General features: G+C 41.6%; 1 protein-coding gene across 1 annotated transcript in view; it reads right to left on the bottom strand.

Moving 5' to 3' along the window:
- The window catches only part of LOC135227071 (KICSTOR complex protein SZT2-like), a gene marked incomplete at its 5' end in the record, with an annotated part of 399,314 nt that overhangs the window by 148,647 nt on the left and 228,470 nt on the right, over window positions 1-22,197 (bottom strand).

Genomic DNA, 22,197 nt, shown 5'->3' with positions numbered 1-22,197 from the left:
TTCAACAAAAGAAATCAAACCATATTACTACATTAAAGTCAATATAAAATGAACATGGTTCACAGAAGCTACTGGTAGCAAAAGAAAACTCATACACAGGACAGTATACAGTATCTTGGTCTTTCCAATTTTACTTAAAAGATTTAGAAATTGTGGATCTTCAAGCATTTCCTAGACTGGTTTATCGGCCGATTGGACTTAGTCGGAAATGGCTGCTTAAACAAATAATAATAACAATCCTAGACTGTTTTACATATTATTTGCACTTTCAGAACCTGATAACAACATTGTTATAATTCAAGATTCCACAGAAAAAATGCCTTTTAAGGATTAAAAGGTAAATGGAGGGAAGTAAATAAATAACACATAAATAAAATAAAAAAACAACAAATATTTCCAAACATACACCATAATAAGTAAAAAAATAGAGGGAATGCTAAATGGCACTTTGAAGACCTATCTCTTTTTCTTCACCTTAGGCACAACAGAATCAATAATAGATGGTTGATAAAGTCAGCTTTGTGATAGCAAAGATCCTTACCCAAAAACATTCTGTAAGTGTGGTAGGGTGTTACAGGGAAGAAGATGCCTGTTGTGAACCCCTGGATTCAGTCCAATCAGTAGAGTTAAATAAAATCAGCAAAGCCAAAAAGACTGTTTACATTAGTCTTTATAGTATACATATTGAATTATTCACAAGCACATTAAATGCACAAAGTCTAACAAGATATGGGGGACTCGGACAACATTCTCATCAGACGTAGGGAAATTATAGACAATTTTTCTCACAAATCTCTTGAACAATACACAATAGAGCAGCTCAGCTGAGAAAAAAGAAATGAAATACCTAATGAAAAAATATAAAAACTAAAATAATGAAAGAAAAATCAGTGGTCAGAGAGTAAAGTAGGTTTTAAATAATTAAGGACACCTACACACCATGTAATATTTTAGCTACTGTATGGTAAGCTAAATTCATTTTGTTGGGCAGAATTACCATATTTAAAAATCTCCATCATTATACAAAAAAACGATCAAAGCATTTATTACTCAGAAAGACTGAAATCAATATGTTCGATAAAGACTCTACTGTACATACTGACATAATTTAACAAAAACTTTACTATGACCTATTAATTATACTTTTCTGTATAACAAAGGTAAGCATAAATATTATTATGAAATCATCTGGTAATAAAAATACAAATACTGACTTTCTTAACTATGCCTGTTATCACAGCTTTCAGATCCACATGTCAAATAAGAATACAGTAAAAAGAATCTTATCTTACCTTAACAGCAAAATAAGGCTCAGTGAAAAAGATCTCAAGAAGTATTATTCCACCTAAAAACTTCTCATCAGATATGTAGACTCAGTCGACAGATGCTCGTTGAACCTCATTCTTTTGTCCAAAAGCTCCGTGTTTCTCTCTCCCTGTTCAGAGTGGCCCTGTTAAAAATAATAATAATGTAACTACAGTAGATTAGCAATGCTGAATTTTATAATACACATTTCTTTATATGTTTACTAAAGGGATATTTTTTCTTACCAGGAATCTAGCACTCTCTCCCCATTTTGTCTAGAAGCTACTGAATCTACTGAATGTTATTTTTTTTTACACTGCCCTCTTAATACCTATGTGTTGCCATGGTAACAAAACTATTCCACTTCTCATATTTGTCTCCTCTTCTCATTTACTCTTATGCATAGACTGGGTACATAATAGAAATTTGCCAAGAAATTGAATTTTTATAGTTTTCTCAAGGACTGAGCATATCTTTGGCAAATTTAATAAGTAAATTACCTAATCAATTCATCTGTTTTTGTAAGACTGCTTTTATTTTGAGGGCAACACATTTATCTTGTCTACCATAGGTTCAGCTTAAAAAAAAGCCATTAATACAAAGGAAAGCATTAAACCATCCAGTTCCTTAATATTTCTCTTCACTGAATATATCTTTTCCAATCATGAAGAAAATCTGAGTTTAAAAATCACAACTGTCTATTAAATTAGGACTCATTGCTTTTTGGTACAAAATTTTTCTGAAAATCTGTATAAGAAAAAACAATGATTTTCTTAAATCATATGACTAGAAATGTATATATTTAATAAAAAGTTAATCAATTTTAATTGCAAATGTACAAAATACTTTTAGGGGAAAATAAGGTCAAATTATCTAGATGTGCACACATACCCTTTTTGAATGGGTCCTTTGGTTACAGAAAGGGACAAAAAGCCAAGACTCTGAAGATACTGGATGTACTCTTTCAAGAAATTCATGCACAGCGATCCGTGCCATTTATCGTCTCCGCCTGTTATGTGACGCTTGCGTTGTGCCGGGCTCGACACTGCGGTCATCAAAGATAGCGTTCGGCGTAATTCAGCTGGTCCAGTGCTAAGCGGCTCCCTTTCAATGGCAGCTGCCAGAGTCATGTCTTGATCGCTGCTTGATGGAAAAAGTTACATTTATAAACTTTCATATTATGGTATGGAAATTTATAACCTAAAATCAAAGTTATACCCAATACATTACTACAAAAACCTTTCATGTGCAATGTTATAAACTGAAATGGTCTTACGTACACAAATGAAGTCGTACACAAAAACTGTTTTGGAAAAAATAGTGCTCTACCACGGATGAAAGTCTATTTTGGTTTAACGAGGACCAAAAAATAATTTGATGTAAGCAATTCATATTTAATCAATGAAAATTAACTATATGTCCTTCAAAAGAATTGTGGGAAAGTCAAACTAGAAATGAGAATACAGTCTACATATACTTTATCCAAAGGATGGAGAATTCAGATTTAAAGGATTTCAAGAAGGGAAAAGGAGCTACATAATTAAGAAAAAGCTATGATAAGTAAATGACTATGTTTCAACCAGCATGAAGGATCATATGGTCATGAAGAAAAGGCATTGATGAGGTCTTGAACCAGTAGGTAATTTCAATAGCAAGGACATGACAGACAAATGCAGATAGAAATAATAAAAAGGCTAAAACCCATAATCATGAACGGTGTCGATAACAATGATGGAGATAACTTACGTAAAAAATCAACTTCATAATATTTGAAAATGCTTACATTTTCTGGGGTTTTGAAACCCAGTGCTGTTGCCTTTTCTGGACCCATTTCTTCATTTGGTAAACTGTGGTCTCGTACGGCAGCTACCTGCCACCTCCATCTAGGGAGAACAGATTTTACAATTATATATTTTCATAAAATTTATTATTAGGATACTTACCTACTGTTAAAGTTACCTTATATCTTCTTGCCTATCAGGGCAGAAATATAAGCTTAATTTAACAGTAGGTAAGGTTCATCCCAACTAATTAAAAGTAATGCTTAAATTCTTGGCATCAACTGTTGTCAAACCTTCCTATAATAAATGGAGTTACAATGTCCCCAATATAATTTCTTTACCATCAAATATTTTTGTAATGCCCAATGCTCCCAGGTCCACTAGTCTTTTTTTTCGTCTATCAGACAGAAGTTGCCTCTACACATGCATCATCTGGAATGATTATTGATTGACCGATTGATTTATAGAGTTTAGGCATAGTACATGCCAAGCACTGTGGCAACTAGGCCACTCAGCGCTGGAACGGAAATTGACAGCGAAAAGGTTTGAAAGGTGTAACAGGAGGAAAACCTCGCAGTTGTACTATTAATCGACTGGTAGAAGAGGGTGGAAAGTAAGATGGAAGAAAGAGGACATGAACAAAGGTACAGTAAAAGGAATGAAAGCAGTTTTATCCAAGGGCCAAAGGGACGCTGCAAATAACCTTGATTAATGCCTACATTGTACCACATGAGGTGCACTGACGTCACTAACCCCATATGGAATACATGATCTGGAGCCTCAAGTATGTCTTAATACTTAACCCACATTTCGTGACCTTGCAATGCTGTTAAAAGCTCTGTTCATTGTTCCTCATAGCTTTACTTTGAAGAGGACCGCTATGCTAGAGCTGATGACTAATTCATTTTCCATTTATTCTTAATAATCACTTATTTCAGACCTTTTAGTGTACTGTACTCAGTAAACAAACTCTTAAACTGATGGCTTTGTGAGTTATTATCTTACTGATCACTCTGGAAATTTAGCTCATTCACAGTAAGCTTCATTTCAGTTTGTTATTTCAGTGACTCATACATAATTGCACCCTCAGCATTTGTTATTGTACATGGTGAAAATTGCACATACTATTAAAGTGTTAACGCTAACTAGCCTGCAGCCTCATTCGGTTCATGTACGTGGAAAGGGAGGTAGGCGAGTAATATACACCCACAGATCCAGATAGGACATGCACAGAAAGGCTACTTCCTTCTGTCTGACAGACAAAAGACTTGTAAACCAAGGAACATCAGAATATGAATATGGGCATAATTACGATTAATGGTATATAAAAAAATCAAGGTTTTCTTTATAAGCCTTAATATGAGATAAAACTAAAAATCTTACCCAATAAGTCAATTTGGCTACATCTAGAAAGTTTTTCATTGCTATCTGTCCACTACAAATAAGAGTAACTCCCTCAGAGAAAATATGAAATATGACCAAGTAAATATGAGCTATTTTCAATGAAACAGGTCATGAGTAGTACCTGCTTTGAAAATGGCAGTACAGTAGTACCTTGAGATACGAAAGGCTCAAAATTACGAAAAATCCAAGTTACGAAGCAAGACGAAAAATTTTACTGCTCTACATACGAAAGTTTTTCAAGATACGAAAGGTTGTTGCTGTAAAGTCCCGAGATTCGCCCGGGACCACCGAGAACAATTTTAAAACTCCCCGCGCCACCAACTGAGTAAACTCGCCACCATCCTCCCGCTCTCCCATTGTTCCTGATGCTAGTCACCCCATCAGTCCTGCTCTCCTATTGGTCAGCATCTACCCTTGTGCTTTAAGTATTCTATTGGTAAAAGGATGCTGTAAATTGAAAAACTTATTCATGCAATACATTTAATAAAAAAAAAAAAACATTAGGTAAAGATAGAATAAAGAATAGAAATGAATGGTTATTTTACTGTTTGGTAGTTTCAGTAGTTGAAGAGAGATAATGAAAATTTATGGCTTACTGTGTAAAGTGATTGCTTGTCGATCGTTCGATACTCGTAAGTGCTGGATGTAAACATACGTTTGGAAGCTTTTTTTTGTTTTGTTTATTATAGTTAATGGTTACTTAATAATTATTTGAAATGAGTACATGCAATACATTTAATAAAAAAAATTGTGAATTAGATATCATAAAATATAAAATAAAATCAGACTGCCAACAAATACATATTTTTTAGAATTCTTCTTCTGCTTTATTATACGTTACGTATACGTATGTTTCATTATAGCTGTCAGTAACTCGGTATCTCCATTAGGTAAAGATAGAATAAAGAATAGAAATGAATGGTTATTATACTGTTTGGTAGTTTCATTAGTTGAAGAGAGATACTAATGACAATTTATGGCTTACTGTGTGCTAGGAAAAATGATTGCTTGGCGCTCGTTCAATACTCGTAATGACGGGTGTAAGAGCCCTAATGGTAAACAATCGATTGGAAGGTTTGTTTTTTGTTTGTTTGTGTATTATAGTTAATGATTAATTAATAATTATTTGAAATGAGTACATACTGATTATTTATACATTTTATTGGCATATTCTAAGCTTTTAGCTCTTAGGTTTAGATGTCAGAATCATAGACTAGGCTACAGTAGCAACCGCTAACATAGGCTAGGATTGTTGCTAAGGGACATAGTATGCTAAAGTCGTAATAAAATGGTGTTGAACATTACATGCAGTTGAATATTACTCAAGTATGTACAGTATTGCCTTTTTGGAGTCATAATTCTTCCGTTGGATCGGCGTTGTAACCCTAGAACATGTGTTTTAGGCCTGGAATATAATTTTATTTACTGGGGTGTTTTTGGAGGGCTTGAAAACGGATTAGCCATTTTACATGTAAAATGTGTTCCAAGATACGAAAAATGACAATTTGTCGAAATTGCATTTTTCCTAACTATACAAACCTGAGGTCCTTTAACAATAGGAAGGTAACTAGCGGCAGCTGGGACGGTCGTAAGCTTCTAACCAGGGGAGAACGGTAGTTAACTGCTTGTCCGATCGTGCGCGCGCCGCGCGCGCCGGCCGGTGAAGAATCACTTTTGCTTTAGGCCCATGCAAAAAGTTGCAGAGTGAGGGGTGGTATGAGGTGGGACTATATGTAAAGGACCTCAGGTTTGTATAGTTAGGAAAAATGCAATTTTTCGACAAATTGTCATTTGTTCCGATACGTAATACAAACCCTCGGTCCTTTAACAATAGGAAGACTCACTTCTTGGTGGGTGGAATCTGAGTCTTTTTGGTGAACAGACTGGTGTTCGTCCAACCTTGGAATGCCTCCCTGTGTAAGAGCAAGGGAGGGATCCAAACCTCTGTCCGATTGATCGGGGTGTGCACCGCAGGATCAATGGTCAGACCTCTGAGCCAAGTACTAAGAGAGAGGCAAGCGTATCTCGTTGTACCAGCAAGTAAGAACTTGCTCCATTACAAGAGCCAACATAAAGTTATGGGTTTTGTCTCAAGTAGGCATCCACTCCTTCCCCCTTGTTGGAGGGAGTGGAGGATATTTGTTTGCTTCTATCCCTAACTAAAGGGATAGATTGGGGACTCGGTCGAGTAGCTTACCTGCTCGAATTCCTTTCCAGCATGGTGACGACCGTGACCCTCTGCCCACAGGTAGAGAGAGAGAAAGATGGAGAAGAGAAGCCAGTCGCACTCTCATTCAACCATTCATTCCTACAGTCACACCAGGAATCGATGCTGTTCTGCCTGCTCGGGTGCTGGGTAAGCTTACACAACGTGTTAAGCAGCCACCACAGGTCCCAAGGAAAAAGTATCCAAGGACTTGTGGGCAATATCCCGAAGGTAGAAGGACGTGAAGGTAGTCTGGTTGGCCCAGACACCTGCCTTCAGGACCTGCGCCACGGAGAAGTTCTTACGGAACGCCAAAGAGGGTCCAATACCTCTGACTTCGTGGGCTCTCGGTCGGAGCGTACGGATGTCGTCACTACCATCAGCCTCGTACGCTCTCCTGATCACCTCACGCAGCCAGAAAGAAAGCGTGTTCTTGGATACTTCTTTCTTGGTAACCCCAGTGCTAACGAAGAGGCGTCGACACTCAGGCCTGAGGTGTCGAGTTTTCTTCAGATAGGGCCGTAGCGCCCTCACTGGACAAAGCAGCATCTCATCCGTATCGTTGTCGGTGAAGTCCATTAGGGAGGGGATAGTGAAAGACTCGAACCTGTCGTCAGGGATCGACGGATTCTGAGTCTTAGCTACGAAATTCGACGAAATCGAGCGTCACAGATCCCCAGCCCCTGCAAATGTTTAACATTGAAGGACAGACCATGAAGTTCCCCTACTCTCTTCGCCGATGCCAGGGCCAGCAAGAAGAGGGTCTTGAGGTCCACGATCCCTGTCTGATGACTCTCGGAGTGGCTCGAATGGTCTTCGAGTCAAACTCCTAAGTACGAGAGTCACATCCCACTCAGGGGGCCTGAATTCCCTGGGTGGGCAAGACCTTTCGAAGCTCCTCATTAGCAAGGAGATCTCGAACGAGTTCGAGATGTCCAGTCCCCTCAGTTTTAGGACGAGCGCCAGTGCTGCTCTATATCCTTTAACTGTGGGTACTGAGAGGAGCTTCTCTCGGCGAAGAAACACGAGGAAATCCGCTACCTGCTGAAGAGTGGCTCTGAGAGGAGATAGACCCCGTCTATGACACCAACCACAGAAGACGGCCCACTTCCCCTGGTACACAGCTGCAGAGGACTGTCGGACGTGTCCAGCCATCTCTGTTGCTGCGCTGCGAGAAAAGCTCTCGTTCGCAAGAGATGGTGGATAACAGCCAGCCGTGAAGTTGTAGGGACTGGACTGCCCGGTGGTACCGCTCTACGTGTGGCTGGGCTAGAAGGTTGTGCCAGTGGGGCATCTCTCTCGGTTCTTCCGCAAGAAGAGCCAGCAGGTCCGGATACCAAACGGCTTGAGGTCGTTTGGGAGCCACCAGGATCATCCTGAGATTGGGAGTGACCAGTGCTCGGCTGATCATTTCCGAATCAGACAAAAGGGAGGAAAGGCGTAGACGAAGAGGTTGTCCCACCCCGGGGTGTTGAAGAGCGTCCTCTGCAGCTGCCCATGGGTCCGGCACGGCTGAGCAAAAAACTTGAAGTTTTTTTGTTGTGCCGGGTGGCGAACAGGTCTATGACCGGACGCCCCCACAGGTTGAAGAGTTCCTTTCCGCCACTTCTGGGTGTAGGGACCACTCGGTCCCTATTACCTGATCCCGACGGCTGAGCTTGTCTGCTACTACATTCCTCTTGCCTGGAATGTAGCTTGCTGACAGCTCTATTGAGTGAGCCGTGGCCCACTCGTGCACCTGCACAGTCAACTGGTGTAGCGGGAGAGACACTAGGCCCATGCTTGTTGACGTATGCCACTACTGTGGTGTTGTCGCACATCAACACCACCGAGTGTCCCTATCAAGCGGTCTTGGAACTCTTGGAGAGCGTAAAACGCCGCCTTGAGTTCTAGGACATTGATGTGAAGGTGCTTGTCGTGATGGTCCCACACACCTGCAGCCAGCAACTCCTCCAGGTGTGCGCCCCATCCCTCGGTCGATGCGTCTGAGAACAGCAGCATCTCCGGGGGGGGAGTGCGTAGAGGCAACCCTCTTAAGAGGTTCCTGTCGTCGAGCCACCAGGCTAGGTCCTGCCTCACCTTCTCCGTGATGGACGGGACGGGGAAGTAAGGTGGATCCTTTACCTGTGACCAACTCTCCCTTAGTCTCCACTGGAGAGACCGCAGGTGAAGACGTCCGTGAGGAACTAACTTCTCGAGTGACGACAGGTGGCCGATCACGACTTGCCATTGCTGAGCTGCCTGTTCCTCCCGAGACAGGAACCGGCCGGCTGCCTCCCATGAATTTGCTGATCCTCAAGTCTGCGGGGCGGACTTGAGCTGCTACCGTATCGATCAGCATACCCAGGTACTTCATCTTCTGCTTGGGTTCGAGATCGGACTTCTCGTAGTTTATCACGATCCCCAGATCGCGACAAAACTTTAGAAGTCGATCCCTGTCCTGCAGCAAACTGCGAGCGGAGCTCGCCAGGACCAGCCAATCGTCGAGATACCTCAGAAGACGTATCCCGTGCGAATGGGCCCAAGCAGACACCAGCGTGAACACTCTCGTGAACACCTGTGGGGCGGTTGAGAGACCGAAGCAAAGTCCCTGAATTGGTACACCGTCCCGTCGAAGATGAAGCGGAGGTACTTTCTTGGAGGACTGATGGATGGGTATTTGAAAATACGCATCCTTCAGGTCCACTGAAAGCATGAAGTCGTTCTCCCTGATGGAGTCCAGCACGGAACGTGCTGTCTCCATCTTGAACCGAGTCTGGGCGAACAAATCGGTTCAGGGGAGAGAGAATCTTCACCGGGCGCCAGCCCCCGATGCCTTTTCCCCACTAAGAAAAAGGCGGCTGTAAAAGCCCGGTGACCGATCCACTACGACTTCTACAGCTCGTTTGGTCAGCATTGGTCTTGATCTCCTGCCGAAGAGCGTCGTCCTTTGAGGATCCCAGAACATATGTCTGCAGATGGACCGGGTTGGAGGTAGTGGCCGAGATTCGAAGGGTAGTAGATATCCCTCCCGAAGGACGTCTACTATCCAGGTCTCGGCACCGTAGCGCTGCCAAGTTGCCCAATGGCTCGCTAGGCACCCCCCCTTCCGGCAGCTGGTGAGGGGGTAACGCCGTCCCTATCGTTTCCCACCTCGCTTCGACTTCTTCCCATCACCTCCTCGGGAAAGGAGGGTTGGGAGGAGGGCTGGTTACGGCCTCCTTTACCAGAAGTTGAAGCAGGAAGAGTCTTTCCTCGGGGCTTCGATGGAGCAGCCGTCTTAGCAGCCGAGGAAGCGCTAGCTAAACTCTTAGGCTTAGCCGCAGTTGTACGAGGTTGCCCAGAAACCTTCGTAACTGCCTGGTGAACCAGACGGTCACTGTCATCAGTGCGCCGTCTTTCCACCGCAGCGTCCACCATCTCTCCGGGAAAGAGAGCGGAGGAACTCTTCATTGGTCCGTTACGGAGTCCATTTACCGCCTCACGCCCGGCCCCCTTGGCTACTCGTGTAAGGACAGCGTCCCTACGACGGAGAACCAAGTTGGCCCACAGGTTTGCGTCTGATGGGCGAGGTAGGAGATGGCCCTACCTCCAGACTGGCACAGTCTCCTGAAGTCGGGGTCGTCTTCGAGGGCAGCGCCCCCGGAGTCGGCCGCGACCTTGGATACTGTGAGGGACCACAGATCCAACCAAGAGACTGCCTGGAAAGCCGCCATAGCGGTAGCTTCCAGGCCCAGTGCCTCCTGCTGCGAGAACCACAAGTTCTCCGACAGGAGCTGCTGCAGGGCACACACCTGGAGTTAGCCTAGCTAGCTCCGGGTTAACCTGTTTGGGCGGTATTGGATCCACTGATGGCACGTAGAACTTCCGCTGTCGCTGCAGAGGAGGAGGAAGTAGCTTGGAAGACCGTCCTGACTTAAGTGAGTCCTCTCGTCCTGAGACGAAATTCTCCACCTGGTCAAGGACTGAGTCTGCAAGCTCCGATCGCGGCAGTCCCACCGTCAATTTGGGTTCCCTCTTCTTGGGCCCCAAAACAAAATGACTCGAGCCGGGACGTGGGCTCAGATGGTGGTAGCGGCGATCCTTCCCCCAGGTCGTTGTGCTGACGAATCAGCGCAATAACCGTGGGCAAAGTTCCTCTGGATCTCGGGAGTCACAACGTCCTGAGGAGTAGGACCGTCCAGTCCCTCCAACAGGAGCAGCTCTCGAGACCCTCCTCCTTCAGAAGGAGGAACAGCAACAGGACCCCTGACGGTCGCCTCCAGCCACTTGCGCGTACGACCTGGCTGGTCCTAAGACCATGCCTGGTGCGTGCGGCATCGTGACGGGATCGTGAGCGGCGCACCTCTCACGATCACTCCTAGCTACCTCGCTCTTCCCGGTGTAGCCCGAGGAAGTTGAAGGTATAGGAGAGACAGACCTGACGCTCCCCCCCCCCGCTCGCTGGCAGGACCAGCGTACGTGGGGGGCTGCAGCCGATCACCAACCCGCGGTGGGGATCGATCTGCAGGCCTGGCCGTGCCGCTCACCTGTGGCGAGCGGCTCGACTGAGCACGTCGACCCCGGTCCCGTGCGTCAGACGAGCTGCTGCTGGCCACCGTCTCCGTCCGGTCCCTGTGGGAGCGGCGGTCAGGTGATCTACAGAGCTCGCTTTCGCAGGTGACTGACGGTGAGCGTCCTCACGGCACGTCAAACCGCTGGTTACCAGCCGAAGCTGGTGCCGTTGGTCGAGGGGACCTCTTCCCAGCCTCAACCCGTTGGCCGGTCAGAGGACCGTCACGTCAATCCCGAGGTACTGGCTGGTCGCTTACGAGAGCGGCCGCTGGCCTGGCGAGAGTCACTTGCGCGACTTTCGACAGTCTTCTGCTCCGTGCCTCGGTCATGACGGTGAGCAAGCTCAGGCGTCTTGACTTTGGCTGCACGGTCGCCCGAAGGAGACCGTACACTCGGAACTTCTCGCGAACGAGAAGTCGAGCCGGTACCTGGCTTAGCAGCAGTGCTACCAAGACCAGGCGCGGATGTACCAGCAGTAGCCAGCACATCCTTGGTCCCCGTCTTCTTCTTCTTCTCAGAAGAGGAGACGGGGCCCTGTTCCCGAGGGAACAGGAGGACCAGCAGAAGCACCCCCCCCCGTCACACCAGAGCGAGACTGGCCCTTCGAAGGGTCCCGCAGGAGCCTTCTTAGGGGGGGAGGAGGCAGCCTTCCTTCTTCTTCTTCGGCTTGGAAGCCTTAGAAGTCGAAGGGGGAGAGGCGGCAACAGACGACGAAGAAGACGATGAAGACGACGACGACACCTTCCTCTTCTTCGTCAGCTCTCTCAGGACGGAACTCAGGATCTTCTTTCCATCCCACGGAAAAGTTCTGGTCCAAATTGCCGAAGCAACACGCCCCGACTGATCCTGTCCGGAAAGACCTGAGACCGGGGGCAGCACCTCCACCATGACGAGACGCGACGTGGCAGGGGCAGGCATGGCAGGAGCGGCAGGAACATCAACAGCAGGACCAGCACCATCAGGACCAGCACCAGCAGGACCAGCAGCAGCAGGACCAGCACCAGCAGGACCAGCACCAGCAGGACCAGCACCAGCAGGACCAGCACCAGCAGGACCAGCACCAGCAGCAACATCAGCATGAGCGTCACGCACCGCGCGCTTCGTAGGAGCGGCGCGAGCGGCTGGGCCAGCAACACTAGCTGCAGGTACGGCAGGTACGGCAGCATAGTCCGGCGTCACAGGCATCTGCAATTCAGCCAAGTCATCATCGGGACAGGCGGCAGGTCCAGGGGCGAACTTTTCGGACAGTGAAAGTCGGGAGTCGGCAGCACATAGAATTCAGTGGCGGCGGCACGCCCCTCTTAGGTACGGCAGCAATCGGCTTTTGGATTGATGCCGTGGGAGTCACCGACGCAATGTGTTGCGTGTAAACCACATGAGGAGGGGCGGCGTACGCTGGTGTGGACACTGTATTAGTAGTTGTTGACTACACCATGAGTTACAACTGCCGACCCCGCCAGTCGTTGAATAATTAAGCCCTGGATACTGGGAGCGCCCTGCAGTCCCAACGACGCCCACACCTGTCCAAGGTCGTCACTCACAGAAGGCACACCTGAATTGGGAGGAACAGTCGGGTCAGTTAGAGGGGCACCCTCACGCCCTGGGGGAGGACGAACCCCACCCAGAGCGGACGGAAGACCCGAATACAATTGAACATCCGGGTATCGGGCGCCCTCCTCCACACTCGACGGATCGAGTGAGGAGAGGACTCCGAAACCCCCCCCGCAGGGGAAGGCGCAAATCGTGGGGGCTGAGCTGGAGGTAGGAAGGATGACGAGGTATCCGTCACCAAAGGAGTCCGCTGGAGAGCTTTCCGACGACTCTTGGTCGATCTACGCCTCTTCCCACCCTCGTACAAGCACCCACTGCGCCTCGGACCAATTCACACAAACATTACATGGTTCGGCTCGGGAGCACTCTCGCCCCCGACACCGATAACATAATTCATGTGGATCAATGTCAGGATAAGAGCGGAATCCGCCGCATTTACGCCCCTCCAGCCCGGGACACACTCTACGGGCAGCTGGTGGGCGCGGCGAAAGCTCTTCAAGATCCATAATAAATTCAACTTCACTCAATGAAAAATGAAAAAAGAGTACTTACAATTTCATTCAAGACCACAAACAAACCAGTCAGAAGAAATTGTAAACATCCAAAGCACACGACGAAATAGCGGGCAGAGCGATGACGAGCACGTCCTGTCACAACACGGCCGAAAGCAAAAGTGATTCTTCACCGCCCTGCGCGCGGCGCGCGCACGATCGGACAAGCAGTTAACTACCGTTCTCCCCTTGTTAGAAGCTTACGACCGTCCCCAGCTGCCGCTAGTTACCTTCCTATTGTTAAGGACCGAGGGTTTGTATTACGTATCGGAACAAACTCATAATACGAAGGCCGTCTCGGAACGGATTAATTTCGTATCTCGAGGTACCACTGTATATCATAAATTTTGAAATGACCACTAAAGCAAACAAGTATGAGATCCAGGATCAGAACCTTTCCTGACCATAATTGATGGTACAAACCGTGGAAGGAACAACATTGGAGTGTAGCAAAAGTGAACAAATCGTGCAGTCTGCTTGTAAAGATCCAGAATTTTTTCATCAAACGCTGGACTGGCATGACCTGGTGACTGTGAAATCATCTGTACCAAGACTTTCCTCTGGTTTTCTGAAATAACCAGAAAAATTACATAATGGATAGTCAACTAAAAATAATGAAAAATTAACTATTTAATTTTCCTACAGCAGCATTTCCATCACTGGGGAAATACTTTTCAGTATCGTTCACATTGTAGTACATTTACATTACTAATTACAGTATGCAAAAATAAAGGTCATTACCTTTCTGCACTCTGAGTCTCTTGATTTCAAGCATCTGATTGCCGTGTCGTAACTCAAGCACTTTGAGATTTCCATAAGCTGAATTTCTCAGGCAGCGTACCGGTCTGCTGTCTCTGTACACATCTCCAATGCCAGGAACTTGCATGTTAGTCTGCGAAACAAAGAGTACATAACTTTTAAGTCCATCATTAATCAATATTTTCAAACAGAAGCATGCACTTATTTTATTTTTAATTTTAATTTTAAAATATCATAAATTCACATATAAAGTATGTTTTAATTAGTAGTCCCTAACATTATTCAAATGCTAAAAGAAAAATTCTTTTGGCTTGGAGATAAAATGTTACATCTTTAAATTTCATCCTATAGTATAATAAGATTTATTTTCAAAATATCATACATTCACATTTCAATGGAGTTTTAAGTATTGCATTATAATTTTCACCATGGGCCGGCCCTAACACTGCTATTCAAATGCTAATATCTCCAAAAGTATTGAAGATAACAGAAAAATTCTTTCAGCAGATAAAATCTTACATCTTTAAATTTCATTCTATAAAGAATTATTTTTAAATTATTAGTCTTACTGGAAACGGGCTCATTTCTATCGGACTGACATGGCCCAGTCCTAACGCCATTCAAATGCTAATGTATCTCCAAAAGTATTGAAATTCAAAGAAAAATTTTTTTGGCAGATAAAACCTTACATTTTTCAATTCCATCCCATATAAGATTTACTTAAGACTGTTTGAAATGATAATAATTATGTAGTAGAGTTCAGAGATACCTAGTTAACCCTTTCATGGTTTAACTTGAGGCTTCACGAGTTATCACCTTTTTGCGTCCTACTGGTAATTATAAAATATATTACATGCTGCTGACTACTATTTCTACTTAATGGCATTTTTCCAAGCTTTACTGTCAGCTAAAAATGAACTTACTTAATGGCATTTTTCCAAGCTTTACTGTCAGCTAAAAATTAACTTGAAATGCATTCAAGAATATTTGAAGATGGCAAACTATTGGGGTAGAATAATTCATACCTATAAACATTATAATACTGGGTCATTATACAGTATAAGGCCCCACTAAGCATGGGAGTAATATACTCCATGACTATTCACCCCTTGCTGGGAACTGTCAAAAACACTACACAAATACACATTTATTTTATCACATGAAGCTTCACTAATTGACACTGCAAAGAGTTAAACAGAAAGACATCAATGTTAACACGAGAAGTAAATGGCCAAATGGTATGAACTTGTGGTGGAAGGATTGTTATGCAGAACACTTTGAATAGTATAGTAACCCCCTACAGAGTCACTGAAAGTGGATTAGTATAATTTTTCATTGATGAAGAAATCTCTTAAAATATCATGTCAAGCAAGAGATCAACCTTAAATTGCAATGATTCAAGAGAAAGGTGGTACATAATCACTAACCTGAGACCTCCTGCCGCCTCGTTCGTTTACCACACCCAGCTGCGAGATAGGTGCTTGTGCCTTTATCAAAGCTTCAACAGTGGCAGATGAATAAAAATTTGGATTGTCCTGGAAAGAAAATGCTCTTTAATGAGTACATTCTAGAACATACTCAATTTACTGTTACTCAAACTGTACGCTTGTATTTTAAATTGCAAAATTAAAAACATAAGATGATGACTCTTGAAAGAAATAATCACGTACTAAAAATATTTTATCCCTTACTTATTTTGAATAAACTTAAATAAATTTACAAAGGCCTATCCTTACGGTTAAATCAAAAGGTATGACAAGTAATTTTAAAACTATGAATTTGATGACAATAAAAAAAATTCTGTACAATAACTTTTCATCAACTTGTTATAGCAATACTTTGAACTCAGTATCCTATAATATGCCCCATAAGAGCTCAACTTATAAACTGAAATCATGCAATATTTACTCAATGATGTAGAAACATCACTGATGATGATATATCATCAATGCAATTTGAATGCAAATCACTCTTAAGTGTGTTAAAGACAAAATAACATAAACAAACTAAGCTTTGACATACCATCTTGTTCATAACTCATATTTTCAGAATAAAGAAACAGACAGTGCAAACATACTTCCTCAGAATCATTTTTCCTTTTTCCTCCCAAATGGCTGGTTATGGAAGAGCCCCATCTTCTGCACAACTACAGTTGAAAGAAGTCGTGAACGAGCCTTAGTCCACTGGGCCAGACAGTTCATGAAAATGTGGAGGGCATCACAGTGTTCCTTTGTCCAGTTGTACGTATATATCACAATCTGAAGAAAACAATGAAGTTTTATAATTAAAAAAAAAAGAGCATTTCCAGCATGTGTTCTTACTAAACAAATTTTTGCAGTTAATTCCACCCTTCATAAAATTGTTTGTAAACACAACCATCACTGACATTAAACAACACTCTGGTCTTCATGAACTTAATAAAATCCCATTCTGAATTAACCCTCTTACGCCGAAGCAGTAAAAAAAAATTGTCTCCCGTGTGCCGGAGGTGTTTCAGAGTGAGCGCGGAAGCGGAAAAAATATTTTTTTCAAAAAATCACAGCGGGCTTACTTTTCAAGATTAAGAGTTCATTTTTGGCTCCTTTTTTTGTCATTGGCTAAAGTTTAGTATGCAACCATCAGAAATGAAAAATTATCATTATCATATATGAATAATGCGATATATGATAGCGCAAAAACGAAATTCATATATAATTGTATTCAAATCGCGCTGTGCGCAAAACGGTTAAAGGTAACAAGTTACTTTTTTTTCGTTGTAATTTACACTAAATTCCGATCATTTTGGTATATAACACATTGTAAAACAATAAAAGCAACACAGAGAAAATATTATCACAAAATAATGCATGAATCCGTAACGCACGGAAGTAAACAAATATTTTTTTCAAAATTCACCATAAATCTAAATATTGTCCTAGAGACTTCCAACTTTCTTTCAAAATGAAGACAAATGATTGAATATTACTATACTGTAAGAGTATTATCTTACAATTGTAGTTTTCGACCATATCTGACGAGTTAAAGTTGACCGAATGTCAAATTTATTATATATATATTTTTTATATGCAATTATTTCGGAAATAAGAAAAGCTAACTTCAACCTTCAATATTTTTCATTTTTCTACATGAAATTGCACACATTTTCATAATATAAAACTCTATGAAATGCCTAATATGAAACTGAGCAAATATTCCGAGAATGGGACGTACGCGTTTCGAGAGTTTGTGGTGGAGAATCCGCGCGCGGAGGGAAGGAAGGAAAGATTTTTTTTAAAATTCACCATAAATCTAAATATTTTGCTAGAGACTTCGAATTTGTTTCAAGATGAAGATAAATGACTGAATATTACTAGACTGTAAGAGTTTTAGCTTCTTTCAATTATTTTTTGTTGTATTCTACATGAAATTGCGCACATTTTCATATATAAAACTTTTTATGTAACGGCTAATTTAAAATGGTGCAAACATTACCACAATCGCAGTATGATTTTTTTTTTTCGGAAGAGCTACCGCTCGCGGACGTAAAGAAAATGTTATTTTTTCATAAATTCACCATAATCGAAATATTGTGCTAGAGACTTCCAATTTTGTTGCAAATGAAGGTAATGATTGAATATTACTAGAACATAAGCGTTTTAGCTTACAATTGCGTTTTTTCGACCATTTCGGTAGAGTCAAAGTTGACCGAAGGTTGAAATTTTGGCAATTATCGTAATTTATATGAAAATATCTCAAACTGATAAAAGCTACAACCATGGGTTGTTTTTTAGTTGTATTGTGCATGAAATTGCGCACATTTCCATATATAAAACTTTATATAACGGATTATTTTAAAATGGTGCAAACATTACGACAATTGCATGTATGATTTTTTTCGGAAGAGTTACCGCGGGATGTAAGGAAAAGTGTTTTTTTTCATAAATTCACCAATAAATCGAAATATTGTGCTAGAGACTTCCAATTAGTTGCAAAATTAAGGTAAATGATTGAATATTACTGAAATATAAGAGTTTTAACTTACAATTGCGTTTTTCGACCATTTCGGTAGAGTCAAATTTGACCGAAGGTTGAAATTTTGGCAATTATTGTTTATTTATATGAAAATATCTCAAAACTGATAAAAGCTACAATCATGAGTATTTTATTGTTGTATTTTACATAAAAATGAGCACATTTTCATATATAATACTTCATGTAATGGCTAATTTACAATGGTACAAAAATTATGTCAAAGTGACGAAATAATTTCCGAGATGTGTCACAGATACTTTTTAGTGCGGCGAAGAAGAAATTCGCGCTTGCGCGCCTGCGTAACGATCGTAAACAAAACAACACCTGGTCCGTGAACTCCCAGCATCCCCCAAGGGCGCGTGATTCAAAAGTTTTAGGCTGGTAGGCTTATAAGTATTTTTTTCCCGCGAATTTAAAAAAAAACTTTTGTAAGTCGACGTAAAACAAATACGTTCCAGTCGGCACCTCGGGAGACTATAAAATGTCGACGTAAAATACGTCCAGTCGGCGTAAGAGGGTTAAAGAACACTATCTGCTGGCCAGATCATGCACAAACCCTCATGGATCCAAATGTCCTCTCCCAGGACAGCTGACTTGGCCACAATCAGCATCAACACATAAATCTAGCATAACTCTAGGCTTCATAATTATCTCATGGATTTCTTTCAATCAATAAAGTCATTGGAACTGAGAAATCTCAGGAGTTATCAAGAATTAAATTATTAGTTGTTATTCAAAAGATGACTTCAAATGCCATACATGGTCAAAAATAACAAAGAGATATTTCTGTATATAGCATCAACTATACCCAAGGGATACTGGAATGTTACATTAAGGGGGGCCGGCCGGAACCTCTATATATGGAGGTATAGGGCGAAAAATGCAAAGTCATGAAAAAATTCATGGAGCTTCATATGGCAATTGAGAATACGTATACGAAATATTTCGTCAAAATTCCTCTTACTTTCGTAGTTACAGGGTAATTAGTTAATGTAACTCAATAAGCCTAAAACATTGATCCGTACAAGAAAAATGCAATATTTCTTCTATTATCATAAATTTTGATAATTATTGTCAAAGAAATTGGGAGAAATGGCATCTGTAGACATTCCCCGAGTCGAGAAGGAGACTTCAGGCTCAAGCTACCAAGTCCAGTCCTGATTTAGTGCGATCACAGGCGTCAATAGTCTAAACACGTTCCATTTCACGTCTGAACGTTCGCCTGCTTTCACGTATGTTATGTATGTTCGGCAAGAATTTCATCATGCCAATGAGGAAAAGACAAGGAAACATCTCGCTAACATACAGACGAAGAAAATCGCTCAAGTATTATTACAGAATATCATAATATATGCGTAGTTAGTGAAGAGAGAGGGGAGGGTTGCTTAGTAACGCCCCCATCTTGCTTGACAGCACACGTCACACTGTGCCTAATGCTACGATCTTTGAGCAAAGAGATCTTCATTTATGATAAATAACAAGTTTTGGTTTTTTAATACCCAAAATGGAATATGAAATTCATAATAATCATGATTTATTAAATTGTCTTTGTAAAAAAAGTGTACGCCTTCGAGTTTCACCTCTTGACATTCTCTGCAATTACGTTTGTTTATCTTTGTTTCGGGCAAGAATTTCATCATGCCAAAGAGGAAAATACAAGGAAAACATCGCTAACACACAGAAGAAGAAAATTTGCTGTAATAAGCAGAGTTAGTGAAGGGGAGAAAGAGAATTGCGTAGGAAGAAGTGCCCCATCTTGCCTCAGGCAGTGCCCCAGCTGCGATATATGAGCAAAGGAATCATCATTTATAATTAAATTATGATAAATAAAATAGTTTTGGTTTATAATACACAAAAAACAAATATACATTCATAATAATCATTATTTATAATTGTGCCTTTATGACGTACGAAGGAAAACTTTGAACGCCCGTATCTCAAAACTATACTTATTGACCTTCAAAATCTATCTTCTCACTTAGTTTTAAAGCTATAACATTGGAATTTGGTATAATAATGCAGAAAGACATTATAGAACATTCAAATAGAGCCCTTTTTTCCATTTTTTTGTTTCGTATTTTTTTTATAAATTTTTTTCTCCTGATTTATAGGGTTTATTTTTTGACCATATTGAAAAATTCATATCTAGCAAAAAAAATGACTTTTAGAAAAAACTCTCCATTCGATTGGAGGTCTACATCAGGTCTATATATGGTAGTAATCCCAGGTCTTAATATTAAATATCAAGGGAGGAGATAGAATTTGAAAAATGGTTATTTTCGGGATAAATCGCCCTGGCGTCACAAAACCGAAGGTCAGAGGCGAAAATCATATGCGGTTTGGAGATGTCCCAAGTCACCTTACTAAGTGGTATGAATATCAAAGTCCTGTCCAAAAATTAAAAAAGGGCATTAGCCGGCCGGACCCCCTTAATAACAACTTCAACCTTAAAGGGAAAAAATATTGAGTGTTATTTAAAGGGCAACTTCAGATGACATTCAAAATCTTAGACAAAAGTAATGGCGCCGTGTTTTCTACAAGACAAATCCATATGACATACACAATCTCAAAGGTCAATATGAACATTACCTTGAAGGCAGTTTTCTATGAACATTACCTTGAAGGCAGTTTTCTGTGAACTACAATCTTGTAGGACCAAATATATCAAGAAATCATATAAAAAATGGTGTAAAACTAATGGTTAAGAATGTAAACAAGTGGTTCCACTTACTTCCTCCCCGACAATTGTTGCATATAACAGCTTCTGTCGTGGAATGAAAAGGGCTTCTGTTGACTCATATGGCCAGAGGACTGCAGATGAGAGACTTGTTGGGGTAGAGGGCACTGTTACAGGAGTGGATATAGGTATTGCAGAGGTTCCAACACTACTGCTAGTCATGGAAGAAGGAATTCCTGTTGGAGGAGCTGTAACAGGGGTGCTAAGACCACTTGGTGGCTGTCCTGAGTCAGGTCTCGGATAAACTGAGTCCTCTTCACTTATGCACTGGCCTTTAGGCCACACAATGAGAGGAGGATACCTTTGTGTGGCTTTACTTGCTGAAAATGTTGAAAGTAAAAGCTGATGAAAACATTTCTAAATATAATGACAGTGCTGATGATGCAAAAAATTAATGGCTTTAATTAAAACTAGGAGGAAAAATTTTCTATTCTTACATCAATTCACTTATCCATATACGTATACTCAAAGCAGAAACAGTTATGGCATATTTAATAATTTTCTTGCAAGAAAAAAGCTTAGGAGAGAAACCATATACAAATATTGGAAATTTACCATCTACCCATGGTTTTAGAATAAAATTTCAACTTCAAAAATAACAACAAAATGTTCCAACAGTGTTGATAATAAGTACTATGCACATTTTTTAAAAGGCAAAGTCAAATCACAGGAGGTAATAATGATGATAAAATCTGGTAGACAACACTGAAAATGTTTACTAGGTGGTTACTTTTTACACCAGAAACCTCTATTGGCAACTATATGTGCAACAAAATAATTGTAATGGCTTGATAGTTTTGCCTTCTGTAAGACTGTTGTATATTTATGCTACATACTTTACCAGTAGGAAACATGACAAATCTGTAAAAACAATGATTTGATCTGATTAATGGATACTATAAAAAAAACACCTGAATTATAGAGTGGCTAAAAATACTTACGTTTAATGGTGGACATGTAGTAATCGTGAAAGTTGTCCTCGTGTATTGATGACCACCACTGTTTGTTGTTTCGGCTTACAATTATTATTTTCTTAACGTCATATCCTCCACTAGACCTAGACTTCAGCACATTTGGTGGCTAAAGAAAGAATGTAAAGTAGAATATAAATACGTAATAAAACATGGTTATTTCATTATCAAAAGATTATGACATCGTATTATTTAGTGTTGTTACAGCCTGAAAATGGCCTAAAAGAATTCTAGCAAGAAAGACATATTCAATGGGTAGGAGGGTAAACATATACCTCGATCAATGAGGCTATGATTTTTGCAGTACATTATTCTACAAGATCAGAAATAATGCAGTTTATGCATATAATTAAAAAGCTGACCTCACCTTGCCTGACTCCACAAGTTT

Source organism: Macrobrachium nipponense, chromosome 15 (assembly GCF_015104395.2).
Source record: "Macrobrachium nipponense isolate FS-2020 chromosome 15, ASM1510439v2, whole genome shotgun sequence".
Taxonomy (NCBI): Eukaryota; Metazoa; Arthropoda; class Malacostraca; order Decapoda; family Palaemonidae; genus Macrobrachium; species Macrobrachium nipponense.
This window is presented reverse-complemented; position numbering and strand designations above follow the sequence as displayed.